This window comes from Schistocerca nitens, chromosome 1 (genome assembly GCF_023898315.1).
Source record: "Schistocerca nitens isolate TAMUIC-IGC-003100 chromosome 1, iqSchNite1.1, whole genome shotgun sequence".
Lineage (NCBI taxonomy): Eukaryota > Metazoa > Arthropoda > Insecta > Orthoptera > Acrididae > Schistocerca > Schistocerca nitens.
In genome coordinates, this window is record NC_064614.1 from 1,193,475,887 (window position 1) to 1,193,503,354 (window position 27,468).

Genomic DNA, 27,468 nt, shown 5'->3' on the forward strand with positions numbered 1-27,468 from the left:
GGATCTCGGTCCGGCCCAAATTTTGATTACACAGGTCTGTGACATAAAAATTGATTCAAATTTATTAAGTGATTTTTATAGCGTTTTCAACGCTGATTTCGCGAAAAATAGTGAAAAATTTCTATCACGTACAGTTATTTCACAAACTGTTAGTCTAGTTTTAGCTTTTTTCGATATTTCAGCACTCTAGTGAGTGAATTTTGGTTTTTAGAATCTCCATAAACTGTTATTTAGCCGTTTTTATACTAGATATACGTAAAATAAAGAGTAATTAGGAGAAACCAGCAGTATTTTCGTGTCAGTGCCTGCCGGTCGCGCTGCCCCTTCCCCCGCCATCACCAAGCAGTGAACTTGTGCTATTGTCCTTCACAGTACCTCTTCACTCTGTGCTGTTCACGGGTTGTTGTTACTAGTGCTTGAAAGTAGTGACTGTTTTCTTGTGTCAGACTGTTGCTACCAGAGGATGTATAAACTCGCCTGATTGCTTCTGCTACGTTTGTTGTAACTATACCGTTAAAAAGCAACAAACAAACATTTCCGATTTTGTTGAAAAAGTATATTTCGCCTATTTTGGTACAAAGATAGGCGATCAAGATAGGCCTTGGGCTCCACACAAATTTTGTTTAGTGTATGCCGAAGAACTGAGACAATGGTTTCAAGGTAAAAAGCAGTCCTTACATTAGGGAGTACCAATGGTTTGGAGGGAGCCCAAAAATTATAGTGATGACTGCTATTTTTGTTCTTGCGACGTACTAGGTTTCAATTTGAATGTTAGGGTAAGATATATCCTTTTTGTTTTTCAATCAGCCATTCGCCCTGTTCCTGAAGTACCAATACCCTCTCCTCCATATTCTTCGGATGATATAGATGATTACGAGCCATTCGCTCAGCAAGGGGATAGTGAAGAAGACAAAGATTGCTACGATCCTAGCACAACCGATCCCAATCCATTCTCACAATCTGAACTGAACGATTTAGTTAGAGACCTAGGCCTTTCTGAAGAATCGGCAGGGGTTTTAGGATCTAGATTGAATGATTAACATATGTTGGCTCCGGGTACATCCTTTTCTTGGTATCGATCGATGGAAAAGGAATTTGAATCTTTCGCCTCTCAAGAAGGTGACCTCGTGTTTTGCAGTGATGTTCCTGGAGTTACGGCACATTTCAAAATAGAATATGCTCCTCACATCTTGATTACTTCCCTGCAAACCTTGGTGATGTAAGTGAAGAGCACGGCGAAAGATTCCACCAAAACATCAAAGAAATGGAAAGAAGATATGAAGCAAGATGGAACGTCAACATGATAACGGACTACTGCTGGATGATAAAAAGAGATGATCCGCAAGGAGTCCACAGCCGGAAAAGCGATAAAAGAAGCTTCGACAGAAAGCGAAAGCGTTATTATAAGAAGAGCTTAAAGAGAAATGGAAGTGTACTAGAAATGTAGTTTAGAACATGATTTATAAATAAAATAAATTTTTTTAATTTGGAAAAAATGTGATAAATGGCTTAAATTTTTTTGTGAGAAAACCTGACGTGATAGAAAAAAATGGATTGCAATTTTGAAATCAGCGCTGAAAAGTACATAAAAGTCTGTTATCAAATTTCAAACAACTTTCAAAAAATATTTTTTTGCAGACCTGTATTATCGTCATTCCGATATACAACCGAAGGTGGCCCATTTTCGCAATTACGAGTACATTTCCTGTAATTAAACTTCATTATATGTAGAAACATATCCGCCCGATCCATGCATTGTTTCCACTGTACTTCACTCATATCTCTAGAAGGACGACGCACAGTTAATCGACTATCTCCAATTTTGGAGAATAATTTTATTGTTGAGGGAAATATAATAAAAATGTAGGTGGTGCGTATTCAGCCCACTACAACACCGACAGGAACATCTAATTGTAAATACACTTTTACTTCACAGTTCTTCCTAGACATGCTGTATTAATATATCGTTGGATTACATTTGTAATATACACACACACACACACACACATTATATATATATATATATTATGTCCAGACCATAGATCACTGCGCCTCGGCTCGGCTATTGGAGAAACGAATACACAGTCTAGTTTATATTAATAGCCGCTAGATGTCAGTTGTCTTCTGTTTTGCTTAGTAACCGTCATATGTTTAAAATGGCTACTCCGCAGCAGAAATCATTTTGTGTTCTCGAGTTTACGAATTGCAGTTCCCTGATTATATTGCAAAGACGTTTCAGGTTGAGGTACCAAATTGAACCTCCGAATGCGTGGTACATTCGCAGATGGTATCGACATTTTCTAGATACAGGATGTGTATGTTAAGGAAAGAGTCCTGGCCACCCTCGTGTTCCTGAAGAAAATGTTGCACGAATTGAAACTGCTTTCCAACATACTCCTTCAAAATCAACTCGTCGTGCCGGTAGGAAGTTACAATTGTCTACAACAACAACTAGACGTATTTTGAGACGCCGGTTGGTTATGAAGCCGTAAAAGTTACAGCTATTACAAGCTCGGTGTCCTGATGACAAACGCAAACGTGTGGCATTTTGTAACGAGATTCTTGATGCTATTGACAATGATAGCACTTTCGCACAACGTATCGTATTCAGTGGTGAAGCGAGGTTTCATGTTAGTGGTCAGGAAAACAAACACAATGTTCGAATTTTGGGCCTACAGAACCCACATGCAGCCACTGAACATGTACAAGATTCACCTAAAGTCAATGTTTTTTGTGCGATATCCCGATCCTCTGTTTAAGGCCCATTCTTCTTTGATGGAAACACGGTTAACAGTCAGCAGTATCTCGCTATGTTACAAAACTGGTTGTTTCCGAGGCTGCACGAAGACAACTTCATTTTCCAACAAGACGGGGCAGCCCCTCACTGGAGACTCCAAGTGCGTGAATATCTGAATGAAACTCTACCGAGCCCGCATCTCGTGGTCGTGCGGTAGCGTTCTCGCTTCCCACGCCCGGGTTCCCGGGTTCGATTCCCGGCGGGGTCAGGGATTTTCTCTGCCTCGTGATGGCTGGGTGTTGTGTGCTGTCCTTAGGTTAGTTAGGTTTAAGTAGTTCTAAGTTCTAGGGGACTGATGACCACAGCAGTTGAGTCCCATAGTGCTCAGAGCCAGCCAAACTCTACCGAACCATTCGATTGGTCGTCAAGGAGCTGGCGACTTAGCAGGTCTCAGCTGGGCCCCACGGTCACCGGATTTGACACCCTCTGACTTCTTCCTGTGGGGTTTCGTTACAGACAACGTTTATGTACCACCACTCCCAAAGAACCTGGAAGAATTGAAGAACCGGATCCGTAATGCCATAAAATCAGTGACCATGGACAAGCTTGTCCGAGTATGGGAGGAGTTTCAGTACCGATGTGATGTTCGTGTTGCTGATGGAGGGCACATTGAACAGGGTGAAGCGAAATTCGAGCACTCGGGCTTCGCAGCGCGACTCCTCACATGCCAGCGATAAAAAAATCTCTTTCACAAAATTTTCTGGCGTGTATATTCGGCAGAAAAAGGACGTTAAAGAGTGGCAGTTTGGCAACACTGTAACAACATGTATGGCAAGTACCTCTGACATCACATTTTTAATCGTGCTGCACCATTGGCGCAGTTGACAGAGTTTTGGGTTAGCATGCAGTAGGTCGAGGGTTCCATCCTGGGTTGGGGTGCATTTTTTTTATTTGCTAATTTCATTCTGACATTTCATACTGTAATATACACCGTTTCTTGTGTCACATGTACCCTAAATTTACAACATTTTGTAACGCTGAACACAACAAATACGTGGTTAGACAAATAAGAAATAGTCTATTGGCTTCTGTCTCGCGTTCTTCGGCCGACGTTCATCTAATGATTTTTCTGACGTTTCGCCAGCACGAGTGGCTGGCATTGTCAAAGCTTCACCCTCCATTGCTTCACCGGCAATGGAGGGTGAAGCTTTGACAATGCCAGCCACTCGTGCTGGCGAAACGTCAGAAAAATCATTAGATGAACGTCGGCCGAAGAAACCGAGACAGAAGCCAATAGGCAGTTTGTCAACAAGTGGCCACGAAAGCCTCAACAATTTTGTAAATAAGAAATAGACAGTTGAAACAATTAATGGGACCAAGATGATAACACATACAAATAGTAACCGACTTTGGACATTATTTGCAAAGCACGTTGTAACGTTGTTACTTTAATTTTCTATGAAAGCGGTACTGATAAACAATAAAAGCGGTTTAAAAGCTGTGAGCTGTCTGGGGAAGTTAACCGTGCATTACTGCGCAACTGTTTCACCAGGTATCTAGTCTAGCTTACCAAATTCCCAACCAGCCTAACATTAATTATAATCTTTTAATAGTCATACGACAACCGGTAATATATATATATATATAAAAGAGAATTTAAATAAAAAGAAATAAATCAGTTTATATTTGGAAATTTATTTTAACATTGATCATTGAAATTTCAGCATATTAAACTTGATTCATTACTAAGGTGGTGCCTTATTTAGGATTGTGAAAATGCGAGTTTGTAATCTTACGGAACACATCAAATAGGGAGCCAAGATTGGGAGACTACATACAACACTGCATTCATAAAATAACACACAAAGAACGTTGAAACATATGCAAGAGGAAATTAACCACAACCAACCGATTCAATTTTCACCCAAAGAAGTTACGTTCGTAGTGCAATCGAGTGTCCGTCATGTAATTACCACACACTGGTACACTAAATTCATACTAACTCTCTGTGAAATCTTCCCGAAAAGAATAGCTGAGGGCTACTTTGATGCCTTCACCACATGCTTCACGTGGTCAACTTGGTTTACACAAAGAGTGTAACTCCACAATAATTTTGATAATTAAAATAAATTACATCGAAACGCAATTTACTAAAGAAATCGGCCGAAGTGGCCGTGCGGTTAAAGGCGCTGCAGTCTGGAACCGCAAGACCGCTACGGTCGCAGGTTCGAATCCTGCCTCGGGCATGGATGTTTATGATGTCCTTAGGTTAGTTAGGTTTAACTGGTTCTAAGTTCTAGGGGACTAATGACCTCAGCAGTTGAGTCCCATAGTGCTCAGAGCCATTTGAACCATTTGAACTAAAGAAAAACCTCGAACTGCTTACTATCGTCTTACTATTGACCTGATGGGTCAAACAGTTGTATAAGCACGTGGTACTGGTCTCATAAAGTATACCCCACGTGGGTTGAACATAAAGAAAAGTTGCTATATAAAAAAAATATTGTCAAGACGAGACGTTATAATCACACGAGCATTCGCATTTAAGATTGATGATCTTAGTTACTGATCAACACGTGGTTCCACTTTACTCACAAAGTAGTGACAAATCAACTACCGGAAGATATTCTGAACTTCATACCCGAATTACACTGCGTTGCAAGTTAAGATAACATTAGATATTTTAGAGCTAAACGTGAAATAAAGGTGATTAAATTTTCAGTTAGGCTAAACTTAAGAAATCCATTGTCCTACGGACTTAGCAGACACGCGCTTAGCCGGAGATCTTACCACTTCAGACGCTCGCCACGGACAGACTGACCTGCGCTCCTACCGAGCGTGCTTCCCAGATACAAACGGAAGTGACCAGAGAGACAGCTTCCTATGCTAACATGACAAGGGACGGACAGAAACATGCTAAGAATGGAAACCTCTCTGCTTTTAGCAAGCGTAGCTACCTGTTCCGACGTTGGTCCTACTGTTCTCTAGCAGACAGGCTTGTCTGCTACCCTCAAGCATGCAACTAGAAACACATTTGCTCATTCATCCTCTCACACAGAAGGGAAGGGGGATGACAGTATCTTATCATATACAGTATATAAAAGAAAGCGGATGTAGGTTCCGTATGAGACTGTGTGACATAAATTACATATAAACTGTGTTTTAAAGTGTAGTAGTGTGACAGATCGTTCTTGTTTATGTGTAAAAGTAACACGTTCCACTGCTCAGTCTCCTCCCAGATAGTCAGAAATACCACAGTAAATTTAGAAGAGGAATTTATGCCGTAAATGTCAACAGATTTAAGAAATTAACATGAAAGGAATCCAACAGAGACCTTTCAACGTTTCTAGTCCTACTGGTAACGTAATGTTCTAACGAAATGTAATGGACCTGAACGAGGCAAGAATAATACATCGTACTAATCTATGTGACCATCAGAGGAGGGTACAAAGAAAGCAGGTTTCGCTTCTAGTAGAGGAAGTGGTGCCAATAAATTCGAGCCCACGATGTGGGAAGTGCATCTTTCCAAGCTGACCACTGTTCCGTTTCTACGATTGTCGTATGTAAGTGCAAATGTTTTCCAGAGGACGCACTGTAATCGCTGTTGACGATTAAGATACCAGATACCGTACCACTTGGACTACGTTTACCAAATAGAAAACATTTTTGAACCCAAGATCGAACCCTCGACCTCCTGCATGCTAACCAAAAACTCCATCCACTGCACCAAATGTAGAGCACAACCTTACGTGTATACATGTGGTTACAGTGTATACATGTGGTTACAGTGTTGCCAGATTGCCACTCTTTAACGTCCTGTTTCTGCCGAATGTACACGCCATTCGAAATTTTGTGACTGAGATTTTTTTTTCGCCGGCATGTGCGCGAAGCCTGAGTGCGCGGTTTTCGTTTCACCCTTTATATATATGGGGTGTTTCCAAGAGCGTGCAAAAATTTAACAGGGTATGGAGGATGCTCCAACGAACAATTTGAGGTAGGGAACCTGGGGTCGCAGAAGCCAGCTTAAGGAGGTAATAGGGATAAAATCACATTACTGTGTACTTTTTTTATTTACGTTAGTTAACTGCGAATTCCATTGCTACGACAATGAACGTACAATTTGTACCGTATCTTACAAAATGTACCGAAACTGTCGGCCATCAACCTCACTACAAGCTACCTCTAGCCCCTCTTCCACTCACGCCATAGCATCGACGTTCGTGTATCAACCGGTGACGTCAGAGGATCACTTGGAATGGAGCGTCATGGTCTCCAGCGATCAAAGAAGTTTCTGCCAGCACGCAGGTAGTTTGTGGGTGCGATGTAGACCTGATGAGCGCTGTCTCGAGTGCATTCGTCCGAGACACACTTGTCCCAATCCACGGCTTATGTTGTGGAGTGCAATCAGCTACAGTTCTCGTTCGCTTTTAGCGTTCCTGGAGGGTACGCCAGCCAGTACTCGGTACGTGCAGAATGTTGTTACACCCGTTGTTTTGGCGTTTTTGCGACTGGAAGGTAATGTGTTGTTCCAACAGGATAATGCTTCCCCACACACTGCCCATGAAACTTAACGCGGCCTGCAAGACATGCAGCAATTTCTCTGGCTGGCATGATCTACGGACTCGTCTCCAACCGAGCACTTGTGGGACATGATGGGACGAGAAGTGACTCGTCCGAGTCGTTAACCAACAACTCTTACAGAGCTACGTGAGTTAGTCGAGCAGGTGTGGCATTAAATGCGCCAGGACAATATTCGCCATCTGTACGATTGACTGCACTTCCGCCGGCGCAGGCTACATCACGAATATTGGTGTTTCAGCATGGGTCGGTAGCTGGTACCTCAGAACCGCCTGTGCTATTGATATGTAAAAGTAATCATTTCATCTACTCCATATGCACTGTTGCAACAATATATCTTGAGTGAACTTGAAACCTCTAAAAGAGAGTACTAATTTTCATTTCCGGCAGTGCATAACGAAAGCAGTATTCCTTTGATCAGTTCAGCGCCACGTTGGCGATCTGATGACGATATCCAGTTACGATTAACCCACGCGGGAACACTGGTACCACTGAAACTCCTTATGTCTCTCTGTCGACTTAAAGTAGGAAGAAAGCTTCCACTGCATTATTTTTTATTCATGTTAACTACACCACAGACGAGTATTCTGCAGTTTTTGGATGAATTGCAATCGCTCACATGAGATTGTCTATCCTGTAGATAATCTTTTGAAACATTAGAACATCTTCCTACCGCAATTCGCGTTCGTCTGTTCAGTGCATTAAAAGATTTCTTTTGTTTGTGCTTACAGCCAAGTGGCTTTACATGTTTGCTGCAGTAATGGGTTTCCTCATGTTACATGAGGTGTTGTCACTGTTTCGCTTCGATAAGAAATGCGTTTGCTTTACTTCGCCGCACACTCACTCAATGTTTCATAACATTTACAGCTAACAGGTAAATCGAGGTGACGCAGTTTGATGACTCGCGCAGTTCGGAGCAGCAAGGTTGTCATATCAGCTTATCAACATAAATTCCGTCACTTTTTGTTAGGATTTGGAAATTCTTGTCTTGGATGCTTAGTCTCAGATTCTACGGATGACAAATACACCGCCTTCCAGAAGATTTTTTTTTTTAAATAATTTTATACTCCCGGAGGAGTGTGCAAAAATTGCCGTAGCGGACGGTATTTCACGTCCACTAGGCGGGGTATTGGTAAAAGTTTTCAACTAGCAATAATCGCACCTCGGATAAACCTCATTTTTTTTTAAATAATTGGGCCTCCTTCCTCCCCTATAGCCCTTCCTTTTCCTCTCCAAGAATGCTGCCATCCGCTAGTGTCGACGCAGCACGTAAAGCAGGGTGCTGTTTGTAGCAAGAAGTATTGCCGTAAACCGAAAATAAAAAACCGAGGCACACTCTGCTATGCCTCGGGGGCGACGACACACTACTCAGTAATACACCTCTCGCTGCAGGTGTGAAGCAAGTGATGGTTTAGAAACTAAAAAGAAAGAAATAATGAAGGCTCGTCTACAATGAGACTCATTACACGTTAATGCGCCTGTATTCTTGGTTAAAGCTTATTAATCTTACAGTTTTAAATATGGCTGCGAGACAGCAACAGTACAAGAATTCAACAGGTAAAACGAAGCCACCTGGTTGCAACAAAATTTCACTCTTGCCAGGTTTCGACACTGACTACTGGTGTCTTCGCCAGAAAATCCACAATTACCTAAAAAAATTGTGAATAACTAGTAACATAGAAAGAACTGAGCAACAGACAGTTTTTATTCCGAACAGACTTATAAGAAGACTGTACTCACATGTAGTAAATGAAGAACAAATTTAAGAGCAATAATGCTCTCTTATAATAATTCATTAAGAAAATATTAAAACCACATAAAATTAAAGACACTGAAACTGTCATACAGCTAGTAAGACTATAGCTGTATGGCGTAGCACGGTACACGCAGCTAAGGGCTGCAAGAGGAAACAGTCAATGGAGGTGGCATCAGACGAAGAGGCTCACAGTCCGAAATTGCCATAACGAGGACACAAACCAAGTCGCGCCATCAGTAACAGTCGAAGATACCAGTTGCTTAATTTACAAAAAAATATTTTAAATAACACATAAGCGATAATCTAATATATCAGTAGCTTGTATTATGCAAAATTAAAAATTATGTAGAACAATGCAACAAAAAGTATTAGGTACATTTTTGTACGAAACAATTACAACGTAATAAATGAAAAAGAGAGGAGAAGAAAACGATATTCTAGAGCCTACTCTGAGGAAAAATAAGAGTCAACTTTCAGCATTTCTAAGTGACGGCGTTATGTCATTAAAAAAAGTTTGTGTAACTGCAACTGTTCATTAAAAATGGAACCGTCTTTAAAAGAAAGTTGCTTGATAATTTCTAACGTTTCAAGAATATTAAGTTTGAAGCCTTTCGTCTCTATTTGCTTCATAAACTTTTCAATGAATTTCCCGTCGTGATTGCGAAAGCACTACCGTCGACATTAAAATCTCCGTTTCAGAGCTTGTTCCAAACTTTTCACTGGGCATTTAGCATAATTACTCAGAGCGACAGTTGGTTTTCACGCTGACAGGCTTCAGAGGATAACGCTCCCCCGCCCCCCTAGGTCTACCAGTCACCAAATCCGAGCGATGGTGGTATGTGCCGCTAGCACACCAGTGTGCGATTTGCAGGGGGGGGGGGGGGGGATGGGGGAATTTCCTCCCTCCCCCCCCCCCTCTGCATCAAACCATCCCCTCCTCTGGTTTTAGTTTATGCATCCCAACCTGGGATGTTTATTTCCCACGCACTGGAGTAAAACTTTACATATTATTTAAATTTGTGGAGCCGAACACTGAAAGTTTACTATTAATAGTTTCTTATTAATTCTGAAAAAGTGTTATGTAGTAGTAGTTAAGCATTCAAAACATTTAGAACTAAATGACAAGACGACGCACGCTACATTTCCGTAGCATGCCACAATGTTGCATGACGTCGCCCCAGCGTAAACGAGGTTTTAGAGCCAGGTCTGTATTGTATGGTGAATGTGATGTGTTGCGTACGAAACTAAAACCTGTAATCAGATCCAAACGTAGTGGAAAACTGTGAAGAGGTGTCATCCTGCAGCAAGATAACGCTCGCCCACATTCTGCCAAACGGACAGCCGACGCAATAAAAGAGTTGAGATTCGAGGTGCTGGAACATCCACCATACAGTCCAGACCTGGCTCCAAGCGATTTTCACATGTTTGGACCCTTAACGGAAGCGCTACAGGGAAGAAGATTTGAAAGGGATGAAGACGTCATTGCTGCGGTGCAAAATTGGTTACAGATACAACCGATAAACGTATTTCCTGATGAAATAAAAAGAAACTCGTAAAACTGCATTGAAGTCCAAGGAGGTTACGTACAAAAATAACGCATGTTTCTGTTTTCTGTCATCAGAATAAGTACAGCTTTTGACAAATGTGCCTTTACTTTTTGAATTCCCCTCCTATACCTGTATGTAGACGATTTTGTAAATAAGCTTTACCTATAATGTACTTTTAAAGATATAACAAGGAATGGCTTTTCAGATAGTGGTTCAAAATGGTTCAAATGGCTCTGAGCACTATGGGACTCAACTGCTGTGGTCATTAGTCCCCTAGAACTTAGAACTACTTAAACCTAACTAAGCTAAGGACATCACACACATCCATGCCCGAGGCAGGATTCGAACCTGCGACCGTAGCAGTCGCACGGTTCCGGACTGCGCGCCTAGAACCGCGAGACCACCGCGGCCGGCTTCAGATAGTGCATACGCGTGAATAGTGAGTTTCGCCGTTAACATCTATTTATAAATAACTGTTTAACCATGGGTAACGCCACGGTCCAAGCTAGTAACATATATAATTATACTAACCCCTAAGGCATCCCCCCCCCCCACTGGTAAAAGCAAAAATCGCACACTGTAGCACACACATACAAACGTTGACGAGATGCGTAGAAAGACGAAGCGATCGGCTTGCAGGGCACTTACAGTTGCACGCGCTGCAGACGCGATCTCATTCAAAGCAGTAACCTGTTGGCGGCAGGAAACGGCGCCACGTGCTCAGCACGCTGCCACTGCAGACGTATGTGCAACGCGCGAAGCGAGCACCTAGCAGCTGTTGTAAACACGTGCACGTGGCAGGCACTGCAACTGGAGCGAGACGCTGATGCAAGGCCACTGCAGTCAATGACTGTTCTATGCCACAGGCACAGAGCCTCTCTCAGCTCTGTGCTGCGTTTCACACACCACCAGTGCTGAAATCCTTTTGTACGGCTTAGAAAACCACCCTCTAGGTCTCGCGAGGGTTAGATCACGTCATTCATGCACAAACAATGTGTTTCTAATTTAAAAAGTTATAGAAAAACAGGAGAATTTAATACAGAAGCACATATGGATTTTGACCATGTGAGCCGTGATAGTCTATGGAAGATTATGTCTGAATATAGAAAAGGTAGTGAAAAGTCATTAGCCGGCCGCTGTGGCCGAGCGGTTCTAGGCGCTTCAGTCCGGTACCGCGCTGCTGCTACGGTCGCAGGTTCGAATACTGCCTCGGGTATGGATGTGTGTGATGTCCTTAGGTTAGTTAGGTTTAAGTAGTTCTAAGTCTAGGGGACTGATGACCTCTAAAGCCATTTGAACCATTTTGAAAAGTCTTTAAAAAATTACACGCATTGTAATAAACACAAGTAGGAGTCGATTAGAAGAAATAATTATTAATCGATGTGTTTAGCAAGGGTGTGGGCTGCCATCTACCAGTTTTAGTATTACGATGACTTCAATGTAAAGTAAACAAAGAAGTTAAGATAGCGAATAAGGGATACCTGAATGTACTTTTGCTTGCTGATGACATCGTTATTCTTCAACAGAATGAAGATGACCCCCAAAGATCGGTATACCAGCTGAACGGAAAATGCAAGAAGTACATCTTCACCTCAGAAGTTAAGTCCCATATTGCTCAGAGCCATTTGAACCATTTTTGAAGTACATCTTCAAAATTTCTTTCTTTGAAGTCAGTACCGCCATTAGACTTGTTTATTTACAGTGTTACATTTACACTTACACAATCATAATTTCGGCTTTAAAGTGTTTTAAGTGTTATAAATTGCCTAACACTTAAAACACTTGATAATGGCACTTTGAAGCCGAAATCATGATTGTGTAAGTATAAATGTAGCACCGTACATAAACAACAGTCTAATGGCGGTACTGACTTTAAATAAATATATTGTGACTGCGGTCCCGCGTTATGAAAAAATTTTAAAATTTCTTGCAACAAAACAAAAGTAATGGCATTCCAAGGAAAGTATCCAGTCAGATCAAAAATTGTTTTGGATCATTCATTTTGAGAACAAGTATCTCAGTTCTCTTATTTAGGCTGCGCTGTAAGTTTCGATTTTGATTCTGATGTTGAAAACAAAATACACAAATTCCAAGCTGTCTGTGGCACCATAAGCATAACATTGGGCCATAGAGTACAAAAAGAAACCATCAGGTAATTCTATAAACTAATGGCGGTTCCTGTGTTACCCTATCGAAGCGAAAGCTGGGTTACCACAAAAAAATAAAAAAAAATATCATACAGCAGAGATGAGTTTCCTATGAAAGCCAAGGGCTGTACAAGACGAGATATGATTAGAAACGAAGGTATTGGAACAGGATTAAATTTTACAATATGAATGAAAAAATTCAAAAATATCGTGAAGGTTGGAGACAACAGCTCATGAGAATGCCACGTCACAGAAGCCCTCAGAAGATCTTGAACTACAAGCCGAATGTGAAAAGAGGTACTGGAAGACCCAGAAAGAGATGGGAATAATTTTGTTTGTGAGTTCGGAACAGCCAACAACCTAATTCTAGAAAGGAAGATGATGATGAGGAAGAGGAGGAAAGAGCCCAGCTGTGATGCGCCTTAAGAAGCCGGCTGGACCAGCACTGACTGAATCGTAGAAAGTCAACCATTAAGAGGACAGGGTCAAAATCCTCACCAAAGTCATAAACATGACACCAGTCACTTGGTATACAGGAGGAGGCGGAGGAGGAGGAGGAGGAGGAGGAGGAGATTGGTATTTAACGTCCCGAGGTCATCAGAGACGGAGCACAAGCTCGGCCGTGCCCTTTTGAAGGAACCATCCTGGCGTATGTCTCAAGCGATTCAGGGAAATCAGGAAAAACCTAAATCAGCATAGGCTGGACGCTAGTTTGAACCGTCGTCCTCCCGAATGCGACTCTAGTGCGCTAGCCGCTGCGCTACCCTGCTCGGTACGGTATTAAGATCTCCCCTACTATGGTCTTTACCTACAGTATATACACAAATACTGCTTGTTCAATATTCTTTTAGTGCTCCCTACCAAGAGGCCATTATGTCCTCACCCATATCAAAGACCTTGCTTGGTCCAACTAACGTCCACTAGCCAGATCGACTGATACGACTTGGTGTATCCCCAGTTGTGGTCAACACCCGGATCGGTAGCCTACTTCATTGTTTTGAAATGTCCTATTTTATCCATATTTTGGAGTTGTGGACGCAATAATATCTTAAACCACGCGATGCATTTCGAACCCTGTGGGTCCATTGTCAGGCGAAAATCGTTTCATTACATTTTTTTTACATCTACCCTTGAACAACGTAATGAGAAATGGTTACAATTAAACTTCCGCTACTTGAGGGGACCGCCATGCGAAACGAGTCATCGTACGACAATGAAACTTTGTGGAAATATTCTTAAGGAAATGCGGAAGAAAAATAACGAACAAACCATTGAAAGAAATACATTTTAATTTCCACATGAGGTGATAACATTTTTTTAATTGCATACCGTGTTTACATTCCAGATGACGACTGTCTGCATAAACGACAACCTGGATACCATTTCACAGCTGTTTCGCAGCACTTTTCGAACGGTTAACCGTGGCATGTTCAGCTGTTCGCGTTACAACTCGTGCACTGCTTGAGGATCACACATTGTGTCCAGCATTCTCAGCCACAGCCACAGTAACTACTCAACAAATTGTGTCACTATTGAGTGTCGGTCTCTCCCAGGAGTAATTCCCAAACTGCCAGTTAATTCTATCCCGGTGCGAGGAGAGGACGTCTCCGTTTTCCTTTAGTGCGTCGACCCGTGGTCTAGGGGTCGGACAGTCCGCTGTTAGCAGCGGTGGGGCAATGTCGTCGTCCCTGTGTCCCCCTGCTAGCGCACCGCGCGCGTGAGTGTTTACTGTTTACCTTCCGCTGCGGCGAGTGTCACGCGTCCGTGTCTCGGTAGTGCCATGGCGCACTCGTATCGCAAGTCCACCATTAAGATCACATTTCAAGCGGACTATGCAAGACCTCGAGCACTTGACACTGAACGTTTCATCCGGGAAGAACTTCATATTGCACCTCAAGACATCATTGGGATCCACTTTTCTACAACACAAAGTGTCGTCTACATAAAAATGATCAATGAAAAGGCGTGCACTGATGTTGTGTGTCGACACGCTCATGGACTTAAATTCAAGCATTCTGATGGTCACATAGGAACTGTCACGATCGACCACGCTGGATTAGGCCTTCGCACTCTGAGGGTCTTCGAGCTGCCATTCGAAGTCCCGCCAGATGTTGTGATGACAGCTTTCAAACCGTACGGCAACGTGCTAAGCCACTTGGCTGAAAAATGGCAAACGTTTGAAACGTACCCCGTCTTAAATGGAGTGCGCCAAATTAAGATTGAACTGGCGAAGCATGTGCCATCCTATTTAGTAATTGGCGGCTGCAGAGCCATTGTCATGTACGACGGACAACCGCGTACTTGCGCCGGCTGTGGCCAGGAAGGACATGTCAGATCGGCCTGCATTCAACGCCGACTGACTCAGACACCGGTTGGTGAAGTTCCCTCCCCGGCGACGCCTATTTCACTCCCCATCACGTATGCAGCGGCTGCAACCGCAACAGCTGTTCCTGCCCAGGATCGAAACACCTTATTGCAGTCAGTGGTCGATGACAGTGTGGCGGACAGCATATCCCCCTCTACGACGTCATCGGCAGACTTGCCTCAAGACGGTGATCAATTGTGCCACCACGACGAGCCTAAAGAGAAGATGGAAGTAGAAACGGAAATTGTCCCGACCTCTGCCTTCCTACCAATGGAGACCGCATCAGACGATTGTCGCCCGCATTCTGACTCAGAACAACATGTCCGGAAACAACGGTCCCCTCGAAAACGCAAGAAACGGCGCCATACGCCATCCGATGATTGCCTGCTTCGGATGTGTGACCCGGACGAACATCCGGCGTCGGACGACAATCAGGACTCTACCAACACAACTCACCCTTCCCGTCACGATGCTACGGCTGATACAATTTCTGAGCCTCAGTCTGACAACATCACTTCTGCTACTGAACATGCGCGAGAGCGCTCTACTGACAGCACTCATCAACAGTTACCAATTGCTGCATCTGATTCTTGGGCGGATGATGTCGAGGATGAGCCACAGCACCAGGAGGATGCCGAAGGCAGAGATGCTCCCGCGGCTGTGCCCAGCACCGACCAACAACAGTGACTACGGCTGTATCGTCAGCCTCTGTGGGGCCGCCCCTGCCGCCCTGGCCTCATACACAACCCAGTTGCCGACCTGGCTGACCAAACGTACCGTCTAGCGACGATTAACATCAACAACATACGTGCCCGACATAAACTAAAGATGCTACAGGACCTGCTCAACGCAGCAGACATCGACATTGCGCTCCTTCAAGAGGTGTATGTCACAGACTTCAAGGGACCCTATGGCTACACGACTTGGGTCTCACATGCGTCTGCCAATGGCAATGGTGTGGCGATCCTCCTCCGCGAAGGTATATCCGCAGAAGACGTCGAATATCTCCCTGACGCCAGAGGCATGGCTCTTACTATCCAAGGAGTCAAACTTATTAACATCTATGCACCGTCAGGATCTGGTCGGCGTCGCGAACGATCCACCTTTTTCGCTCATACAATCACGCCCCTCTTTATGGGCCGTCAGGACGCCTTGATAATGGGAGGGGACTTTAACTGTAGCCAAGCACCCAAGGATCAGTTACCACATCATTCTCCCTGCGCAGAACTTACGACAATTATAAATAATCTTCAATTGGTGGACTCGTGGGAACATGTTTGTGGCGATCGGCCCGGATTTACTCACTACACCAGCCATTCCTCCAGCCGCATCGACCGGATTTACATCTCGCGCTCCATAGCTGTGGGGACAAGAGCTGCCGAAGTTTGGCCCACAGCTTTTTCTGACCACGAGGCCTACATCTGCGCTATTACCCTCGGCCGCCAGAAGGTGTGGCACAGCCGTGGTCTTTGGAAGTTGAACGTCGCCCACCTCGCTTCTCAGGAATGCCGCCGCCTTATAGAGACCACGTGGGACTCTTGTAGCCGCCGGCGTGGTACCTACCGGTCTACACTGTCGTGGTGGTTACTCTGCGCCAAACCAGCCCTCCGGAAGACCTTGATAGGTTACGGCCGAGATGTTGCAGCATGGAAGAGACATACCATGGACTTTTACTACAGCATCTTAAGGGAATGTACAACACTGCCGTACTCGCCTGCACGGCAGGTGACGGTGAACCGTGCCAAGGCACAGATCATCAGATTAACACGTTGCCACCTTGAAGGTGCGATCGTCAGAGTGCGCACTCAAGACAGAGTGGCCCAGGAGGAACCGTCTATGTACCACGTCATTGCAGAACGACGGCGCCGACGCAGGACACTGATCCAAGCTATCACGACGGAAGACGGACGACGCCTTGATACCCAGCGCGACATAGGAAACGCCCTTCATGCTCACTACACTAGGCTGTACTCGGAACATCGACATCCCCCAGAGGTGATCGCCGAAGTCTCTCAACTCACTTATGGCTCGATCTCTCCGACAGCGGCGGCGGATTTGACTGCAGATGTAACGGAAGAGGAAATCATTGAAGCAATACAGGCTGGGGCTGCTCATAAGTCCCCGGGACCTGATGGCCTTCCTCTGGAATTTTACCGGACGTATCAACAATTGCTGGCACCAGCATGGACTGATATTTGCCGCGATCTTATGTCTCCCACGACGCAGATACCTGGGGCCTTCCTAGAAGGACTGATTGTGCCTATACACAAACCACGAAGCGGATCCAGGATCAGTGACTATCGGCCCTTGACCTTACTCAACAGTTACTTGAAGATTTTCACCCGGCTTCTGGCGGCACGCCTAAAGCGATCAGTACGATGTGTTGTGTCGCAGGACCAGGCATCGTTAGGTGGTGACCATAATATTCGCTCTGCATTGTGCCGATATAGAGATATGATCGCGCTAGCCACAGCTCGCCAACTGCCAGGAGTTTTGGCCTCACTCGACTTTAGCCAGGCCTTTGACAGAGTCGACCACACATTTTTGATGGAGGTACTGCGACACATGGGGTATCCGGACGTCATAGTTAATGTACTGATGCGTCTCCTACGCGGCGTGACGTCCAAGGTGTTATATAATGGCCGTCTTACGCCGCCGATACAGATCCAGCGATCGGTGCGACAAGGCTGCCCTCTTTCGGCGATATTGTACGCCCTCGTCTTGGAACCACGCCTCTGCGGCCTCCGACAACGCCTGACTGGAATATCCCTTGGTGGACACACTTTTTGCTGCACTGCCTATGCGGATGATCTGGTACTCCTTCTTCGCAATAATGACGAAGTTCGTGCAGCACTGGCGTGGGTGGCGACCTACGGCGCGGCATCGGGGAGCCATCTCAATCTCCACAAATCACACGCCCTGTCTATAGGCAGAGGCCTACCCGACGAGAGTGTCGCACCGCTAAGAATCAGTGACACAATCCGCTGTCTTGGCATTGATTTCACATCTGACATGAAGCGTTCAACAGCCCTTAACTACAGGCGTTTATTGAATCAGATGAGAGCAGGAATAAGTGACCACCGTCTGCGACATCTAGACCTCCTGCAACGGACACGATATGCTAACGTCTATTTGGCGTCACGTATCCCCCATTTTGCACAGATACTCCCCGTACCACCTACCCTGGCTCACCGCATGTTGGCGGTTTTGGGATCCTTTGTTAATACGGGCATGTTATTTAAGATTCGTTACGAGTCCCTAACCCTCCCGAGGAGCAGAGGGGGTTTAGGCCTTTGTCATGTTCAGAACAGAGCGAAGGCCCTGTTCGTCAGCTGTGACCTGCAACTGTGGCGACGAAGTCCGACGTGCCTCACAAGTCTCTTACTGGAAGCCTTACGACCAATCTCACTCGCACCCCCTGTGATGATATCGGACATCCCAGCACCTTTCTTCTACATTAGCCAGTTCTTCCTTGAATTAAGCTACATCCGCACCGCACTACTACCCACACGCTTGATGATGACGAGGGCGGTATATGCTGCCATGCAAATGAACAGGACGCCGAATGTGATTGAAAGCAAACACCCCAACACAAAGTGGCGCGCGGTGTGGCAGGCAGTGAATGCCACCACCCTTGATACTAACGTGCAATCTGCATGGTACGTAACTGTTAATGGGAAACAGTTGTGCCAGTCCCGCGTACATCACATCCACCTAGCTGATTCACCCTTGTGCGCCACATGCCAAGTGATTGACACGGATGAACATCGTTTCGAATGCGGGTCGGCAAAGGACGTTTGGTATTTGGTGCGTCAGATATTGGCTTTTCTCACACGCACGACCCCCGACAGGATAACTACCCGATCACTTCTTTTCCCCGATCAGATTTATTTCCCAAGAGCAAAAACGAACTCTGTGACGTGGATCAGCGGCCACGCTGTTCACTACCTCTTCGGTAATGGCGACAAGACAGTACCCGATTTTTTGTATTACCTCAACGAACGACGTTGTGCGATCGTCAAGAACCCTAAATATAGGCAATATTTTTCTAATTTTCTTTGGAGCGCATTCCATAATCCGCCTCGCAGCTGGATTATCGATGACATGAGAAGATAACCATAGCACCTCTTCCCAGTTCCTTTTTTTTATGAGATTGAACAAACAACGGAAACAGCACAGCAACGAGAAGACAGTCATCGCAAAATTCGCAGCGGGCTATAGTATGGAGCATCCTTTGTCGTAACGGGACGACTTCCTATTATTCTGTTTATGTAGCCGAAGAAGAACGGCCTTCCTTTTATCCATTTGTATAAAAATAAAATAAAATAAAAATAAAAGAAAAACAAACCTTCCGAAATCATTTTCTTTTTCCTTTTTTCATTTTTGTTCAACAAAAAAAAGTAGCTAGGACAGCTGTTAAAAAAAAAGTGTTGGGGCGGTAGTTCGCGTCTATGCACAAAAAAAAAGGTCAAGCGGTAGAGTCTTTGATTCATAATCAAAAACGTCTTCGGCCCCGGGTTCGATCCCCGCCACTGCCTAAATTTTGATAAATAATCAGCATTGGCGGCCGAAGACTTCCGGCATAAGAAGTCAGCCTCATTCTGCCAACGGCCTTCTCAAAGAGGGCGGAGGAGCGGATAGAGGTTCAGGTCACTCTCTTGTCCTATGGGTGGGAAATTGCCCCTAAAGGCGGAAGAATCAGCAATGATCAACGACATGAGGATGCAGAAGGCAATGGAAAACACTGCATTAAAGACACGTAACGTGTATCCACAGGACATGTGGCCTGTAATTGAAGAAGTATCATGATGATCTCTCCATTGGCAAAAGATTCCGGAATAGCCCCCATTCGGATCTCCGGGAGGGGACTGCCAAGGGGGAGGTTACCATGAGAAAAAGATTGAATAATCAACGAAAGGATAACGTTCTACGAGTCGGAGCGTGGAATGTCAGAAGCTTGAACGTGGTAGGGAAACTAGAAAATCTGAAACGGGAAATGCAAAGGCTCAATCTAGATATAGTAGGGGTCAGTGAAGTGAAGTGGAAGGAAGACAAGGATTTCTGGTCAGATGAGTATCGGATAATATCAACAGCAGTAGAAAATGGTATAACAGGTGTAGGATTCGTTATGAATAGGAAGGTAGGACAGAGGGTGTGTTACTGTGAACAGTTCAGTGACCGGGTTGTTCTAATGAGAATCGACAGCAGACCAACACCGACAACGATAGTTCAGGTATACATGCCGACGTCGCAAGCTGAAGATGAACAGATAGAGAAAGTGTATGAGGATATTGAAAGGGTAATGCAGTATGTAAAGGGGGACGAAAATCTAATTGTCATGGGCGACTGGAATGCAGTTGTAGGGGAAGGAGTAGAACAAAAGGTTACAGGAGAATATGGGCTTGGGACAAGGAATGAAAGAGGAGAAAAACTAATTGAGTTCTGTAACAAGTTTCAGCTAGTAATAGCGAATACCCTGTTCAAGAATCACAAGAGGAGGAGGTATAGGCCGGCCGAAGTGGCCGTGCGGTTAAAGGCGCTGCAGTCTGGAACCGCAAGACCGCTACGGACGCAGGTTCGAATCCTGCCTCGGGCATGGATGTTTGTGATGTCCTTAGGTTAGTTAGGTTTAACTAGTTCTAAGTTCTAGGGGACTAATAACCTCAGCAGTTGAGTCCCATAGTGCTCAGAACCATTTGAACCATTTTGAGGAGGTATACTTGGAAAAGGCCGGGAGATACGGGAAGATTTCAATTAGATTACATCATGGTCAGACAGAGATTCCGAAATCAGATACTGGATTGTAAGGCGTACCCAGGAGCAGATATAGACTCAGATCACAATATAGTAGTGATGAAGAGTAGGCTGAAGTTTAATACAGGAAGAATCAATACGCAAAGAAGTGGGGTACGGAAGTACTAAGGAATGACGAGATACGTTTGAAGTTCTCTAAAGCTATAGATACAGCAATAAGGAATAGCGCAGTACGCAGTGCAGTTGAAGAGGAATGGACATCTCTAAAAAGGGCCATCACAGAAGTTGGGAAGGAAAACATAGGTACAAAGAAGTTAGCTGCGAAGAAACCATGGGTAACAGAAGAAATACTTCAGTTGATTGATGAAAGGAGGAAGTACAAACATGTTCCGGGAAAATCAGGAATACAGAAATATAAGTCGCTGAGGAATGAAATAAATAGGAAGTGCAGGGAAGCTAAGACGAAATGGCTGCATGAAAAATGTGAAGACATCGAAAAAGATATGATTGTCGAAGGACCGACTCAACATACAGGAAAGTCGAAACAACCTTTGGTGACATTAAAAGCAACGGTGGTAACATTAAGACTGCAACGGGAATTCCACTGTTAAATGCAGACGAGAGAGCAGATAGGTGGAAAGAATACATTGAAAGCCTCTATGAGGGTGAAGATTTGTCTGATGTGATAGAAGAAGAAACAGGAGTCGATTTAGAAGAGATAGGGGATCCAGTATTAGAATCGGAATTTAAAAGAGCTTTGGAGGACTTACGGTCAAATAAGACAGAAGGGATAGATAACATTCCATCAGAGTTTCTAAAATCATTGGGGGAAGTGGCAACAAAACGACTATTCACGTTGGTGAGTAAAATATATGACTCTGGCGACATACCATCTGACTTTCGGATAAGCATCATCCACACAATTCCGAAGACGCCAAGAGCTGACAAGTGCGAGAATTATCGCACAATCAGCTTAACAGCTCATGCATCGAAGCTGCTTACAAGAATAATATACAGAAGAATGGAAAAGAAAATTGAGAATGCGCTAGGTGACGAGCAGTTTGGATTTAGGAAAAGTAAAGGGACGAGAGAGGCAATTGTGACGTTACGGCTAATAATGGAAGCAAGGCTAAAGAAAAATCAAGACACTTTCATAGGATTTGCCGACCTGGAAAACGCGTTCGACAATATAAAATGGTGCAAGCTGTTCGAGATTCTGAAAAAAGTAGGGGTAAGCTATAGGGAGAGACGGGTCATATACAATATGTACAACAACCAAGAGGGAATAATAAGAGTGGACGATCAAGAACGAAGTGCTCGTATTAAGAAGGGTGTAAGACAAGGCTGTAGCCTTTCGCCCCTACTCTTCAATCTGTACATCGAGGAAGCAATGATGGAAATAAAAGAAAGGTTCAGGAGTGGAATTAAAATACAAGGTGAAAGGATATCAGTGATACGATTCGCTGATGACATTGCTATCCTGAGTGAAAGTGAAGAAGAATTAAATGATCTGCTGAACGGAATGAACAGTCTAATGAGTACACAGTATGGTTTGAGAGTAAATCGGAGAAAGAGGAAGGTAATGAGAAGTAGTAGAAATGAGAACAGCGAGAAACTTAACATCAGGATTGATGGTCACGAAGTCAATGAAGCTAAGAAATTCTGCTACCTAGGCAGTAAAATAACCAATGACGGACGGAGCAAGGAGGACATCAAAAGCAGACTCGCTATGGCGAAAAAGGCATTTCTGGCCAAGAGAAGTCTACTAATATCAAATACCGGCCTTAATTTGAGGAAGAAATTTCTGAGGATGTACGTCTGGAGTACAGCATTGTATGGTAGTGAAACATGGACTGTGGGAAAACCGGAACAGAAGAGAATCTAAGCATTTGAGATGTGGTGCTATAGACGAATGTTGAAAACTAGGTGGACTGATAAGGTATGAGGAGGTTCTACGCAGAATCGGAGAGGAAAGGAATATGTGGAAAACACTGATAAGGAGAAGGGACAGGATGATAGGACATCTGCTAAGACATGAGGGGATGACTTCCATGGTACTAGAGGTGCTGTAGATGGCAAAAACTGTAGAGGAAGACAGAGATTGGAATACGTCAAGCAAATAATTGAGGACGTAGGTTGCAAGTGCTACTCTGAGATGAAGAGGTTAGCACAGGAAAATAATTCGTGGCGGGCCGCATCAAACCAGTCAGTAGACTGATGACCAAAAAAAAAAAAAAAAATTCGGGAAGAGCAGCAGCTCTATTGCTTCCGTTTTGATAAGACAGCTTTACAAATAAAACTCTGCACACATTGTCTAGAAAATGTACAAATGTGTGTGAAATCTTAAGGGGCTTAACTGCTGAGGTCATCAGTCCCTAAGCTTACACAGTACTTAACCTAAATTATCCTAAGGAGAAACACACGCACCCATGCCCGAGGGAGGACTCGAACCTCCGCCGGGACCAGCCGCACAGTCCATAACCGCAGCGCTTTAGATCGCTCGGCTAATTCCGCGCGGCCCTTGTCTAGACCCATGCTGACTGCAATTGTAATGCACACTGATGTTTGTGTTTCAAGCCCACGCCACCGTACCAGTACCGGCGCCTAGTAGCAAGTCATGACACTAACACTACAACGACACGAATCCTGCAGCACACAGTCTGAACATAATTCCTATGAAGTTGGGTACCCAAACGGTAAATAGTCTGTCGTCTGCGCTGACCCAAGAAGCGAAAATTTTGATTATAGTCACCCTGTATATTATTTTAAATTTAGTACCCCAGAGACAGCAAAGGACCTGGAAGAACAGTTGAACGGAATGGACAACGATTTGAAAGCAGGATATAAGATGAACATCAACAAAAGCAAAACGAGGATAATGGAAGGTAGTCGAATTAAATCGGGTGATGCTGCCGGAATTAGATTAGGAAATGAGACACTTAAAGTAGTAAAGGAGTTTTGCTATTTGGGGAGCAAAGTAACTGATGATGGCGAAGTAGAGAGGGTATAACATGTAGAATGGCAATGGCAAGGAAAGCGTTTCTCAAGAAAAGAAATTTGTTAACATCGAGTTTAGATTTAAATGTGAGGAAGTCGTTTCTGAAAGTATTTGTATGGAGTGTAGCCATGTATGGAAGTGAAAAGTGGACGATAAATAGTTTAGATAAGAAGAGAATAAAAGTTTTCGAAATGTGGTGCTACAGAAGAATGCTGAAGGTTAGATGGGTAGATCACATAACTAATGAGGAGGTATTGAATATAATTGGAGAGAAGAGAAATTTGTGGCACAACTTGACTAGAAGAAGGGATCGGTTGGTAGGGCATATTCTGAGGCATCAAGGGATCACCAATTTAGTATTGGAGGGCAGCGTGGAGGGTAAAAATCGTAGAGGGAGACCAAGGGATGAGTACACTAAACAGATTCAGAAGGATGTAGGTTGCAGTAGCTACGGGAGATGAAGAAGCTTGCACAGGATAGAGTAGCATGGAGAGCTGCATCAAACCAGTCTCTGGACTGAAGACCACAACAACAACAACCTCAAATATGTCCAATTATTTTAAACACTGGTATCTGACACTAGATGATAAGCTTCATCTTTCGTCGTCTCATATTATACTGTCTCTCTGAAGTGTTTTGAAGTGTACAAAAAAATGTGCGCATTGAGTGACGTCGTGCGCTAATTATGGAGTGGATAATAAACGTTTCCTGACAGCACAGCACTAAAACAGTTCTCCCCGGATCTTTTGGTAGGTTTTTCGTTCTTTCTCATCTTTGCTTTCCCTGTTTAAACTTGCGAATTTTGAAATTTAACCACTAACCTTCACACAACAGGAACGAACATTGCGCATCACTCCTCTCGAGAGTAGACGTACGCAATATATTAAACGATAACGTGATGGTAGACCAACAGGATCCGCAGTGCATCATGTAATTTCATAACAGACGATTTTTTTGTGACTGAACACATTATTCAAATTTCCTGTGCAAGAATCCTATATTTGACATAGAAGAAGGATTCGGGCGACGGGTTGTCCATGTCCAGGTTGGCACTCCTTCCTGATCAGCAAAAAGATGTTTTTATCGAGTGTTAAACTAAATTTGCACCTTTTGAAAATACGAAACCGATCAAAGATAAATTTCGGAACTTAAATAGTGACTCGCTGCAGCAGATCTTTCACGACTGAAATCAATCTGTACACGACGAATTACATATTCGTCCGTGAAATTAACAAACTTTACACGAGACAAAAACAAGTTGGCTTTAGACATGGAGATACAGTGCGTTCGAAAAGTGGCTACGTGCGACGTATGTAGATTACGTTAGAAGTTCGAAATAAATTTGGGAGAATACAAGTTGGCAGAACCGTTTTTTAATAGATACGCGAGTTTTTTTATTTCGTTGTACTATTGCGTAACAATTAATTGTTTGGTTGCGCTGATGAAAGTTATTTAAATACACTGATTTAGTTCAAGAGAAATCTGCTAGAAGAAAAAAAAAGGAAAAGATCCCTGTAAACCGCTCTGCCTCATCGTAAAGCGGTTCGTCGTCCACCTTATTAAGAAATTTCGAGAGACAGGCTTAGTGTTAGGTGCCGACTTCACTGGGAGACCTCCTAAACTAAACTAAGTTGTTGGATATTACTGACTACTCAGCGTAACCCAACAAAATCATTGCGCAAGGCGGCATAAGAAAAAGATATGGGGCCTGCAACCACGCATAAAGCGCTTTGTCAAACATTGAAATTCTTTCTTTACAAAGTGACAGGAGTGGAAGAATTGAAAGACGCGATCATGAAAAGTGAATCCGTTACTACAAATGTTTTACATTTTTCACTGAGAGGAATACCAGTGGTGTTCTTTACGCCAGCTTCTAGGCATTGTTCGGCCTCTTCAGTCATGTTAACACACAAAACACACTGTTATGGTCAACGGAAAACCCTCGTTCTGTGCTTGAAACCCCACTGCAGGGTCAGAAAATTGGCGTGTGGGTTGTAATAACCGTACGGCGGATTATTAGATCTTTATTTTTTGAAGAAACTGTGAACAGTGAACGTTACTGTTTAATGATCTACTATTTCTTTGGCGAAATGTAGGAAACGCCTTCTCTCAACATGGCCTCGCTTATCTTGAGAAAAAGTATTCCATCGATTAAAAGTCTCACCCAATTTATCAAGAGCCTTGAAAAGTTGTTCATCAGGCCTAACGTGATATGGAGCGCAGTTTTATGGCTTTTTTTCTTAACAGTATCCATTCCTGCAAAAACACTTGTCTCATATCACATTCTTTGGCATTATGGTTCCATGCACCCGGGAAAAAACATTATTTTATGAGACCAGATTGTAAAACTGTAAGCAGCGCAACGACTATTAAATAACCACGAACATATACTCATGTCCTTGATATTTAAGGGTCTCCAGTAGCAGGATCATGTATTAATGTTTTTGCTTCTTATCTTTGAATGAACCAAAAGTGCTGGTGAAACTTTACTGGCGTTATGCAATACACTGCTTTCAAGTCATTTCTAGACACATCAGCAAAAATAATCGCCAATCTTGAGGGTTATGCTGAACCCCCTAATCTTGCACCAAATTACTGAAATCTTTGCACACACACACACAGAATTCTTATTTCTAATGTATGACGGCAAATAAAAATATAGCCTATATAAATAACAAAATCGACTGAATATTTAAAAAATAAATGTAATTTCAAATACGACGACAACCTTAGATGATACTACATTTTGAAGGACACATTTTTATTTTACAACCAACAATACATGTAAATGCAAAGTGGTTGTAGACTAGTGCAAGGGATTACCGAGACGACGACCTTATGGAAGGTGGGTAGATGGCGTTAGTATTTAGGCACGAGGGACGTGGATGCGCAGGCTGAAAACCACCGAGCGAGATGGGGCAGTGGTTAAGAAGACACTCGATTCACATTTAGGAGGAGGGCGCTTCAAATATAGATTCGCTAATTCAGATCTAGGTTTCCTATATTTTTCCTGGAACGGAATGGCAAATACCATATGGTCCCTTCGAAAAGGACACGGCCGATTTCTTTCTCCCAAGCTTGTGAAAGCCTAGCAAAAGTAATAAACCTCAAACACAAATAAGTAATAACGTTCATTACAAGAAAAATACCGTGATTTATTCTCAATGTCACGAAAAGCGTTTATCTGCCTTTTCTTATCTGCAGGGTCCGGAAAATAGTGAACACAAATCAGTTCCTAAGATGAGAAAGAAATATTTAGATATAGGGTAAACAAAAAATACATGTAGCAAGTGTAAAGGAGGGTCAAGGGAGGGGAGATAGAAACTGGAACCTGTGCTGAACTAACGGAACGGTTCGATCTTCGGATCAAACACATTTAAGCGTTAAGAACTATGGGCGTTTTATGTCCTGGAAGTGCGCTATACTCAGAGTAAAGGGAGAGGAACTCGTGGATGCGTGTTCTCACTTGGGTAGGTTGGGGAAGCGAGTAGTTAAAGAAAGATAGTATTCACTAAAAGAAAGACCGCTCCGAACAGGGAATATTCCATTTGAACTATCTTCTCTTAGTACTGTTCTCTGTCCACTT

The 27,468-nt window shown here is 43.7% G+C and overlaps 1 pseudogene; it reads right to left on the reverse strand.

Annotated features, from left to right (window-relative positions):
• Nucleotides 1-8,381: 8,381 nt before the first annotated feature.
• LOC126205123 (U4 spliceosomal RNA) lies at nucleotides 8,382-8,508 on the reverse strand (annotated as a pseudogene).
• Nucleotides 8,509-27,468: the final 18,960 nt, after the last annotated feature.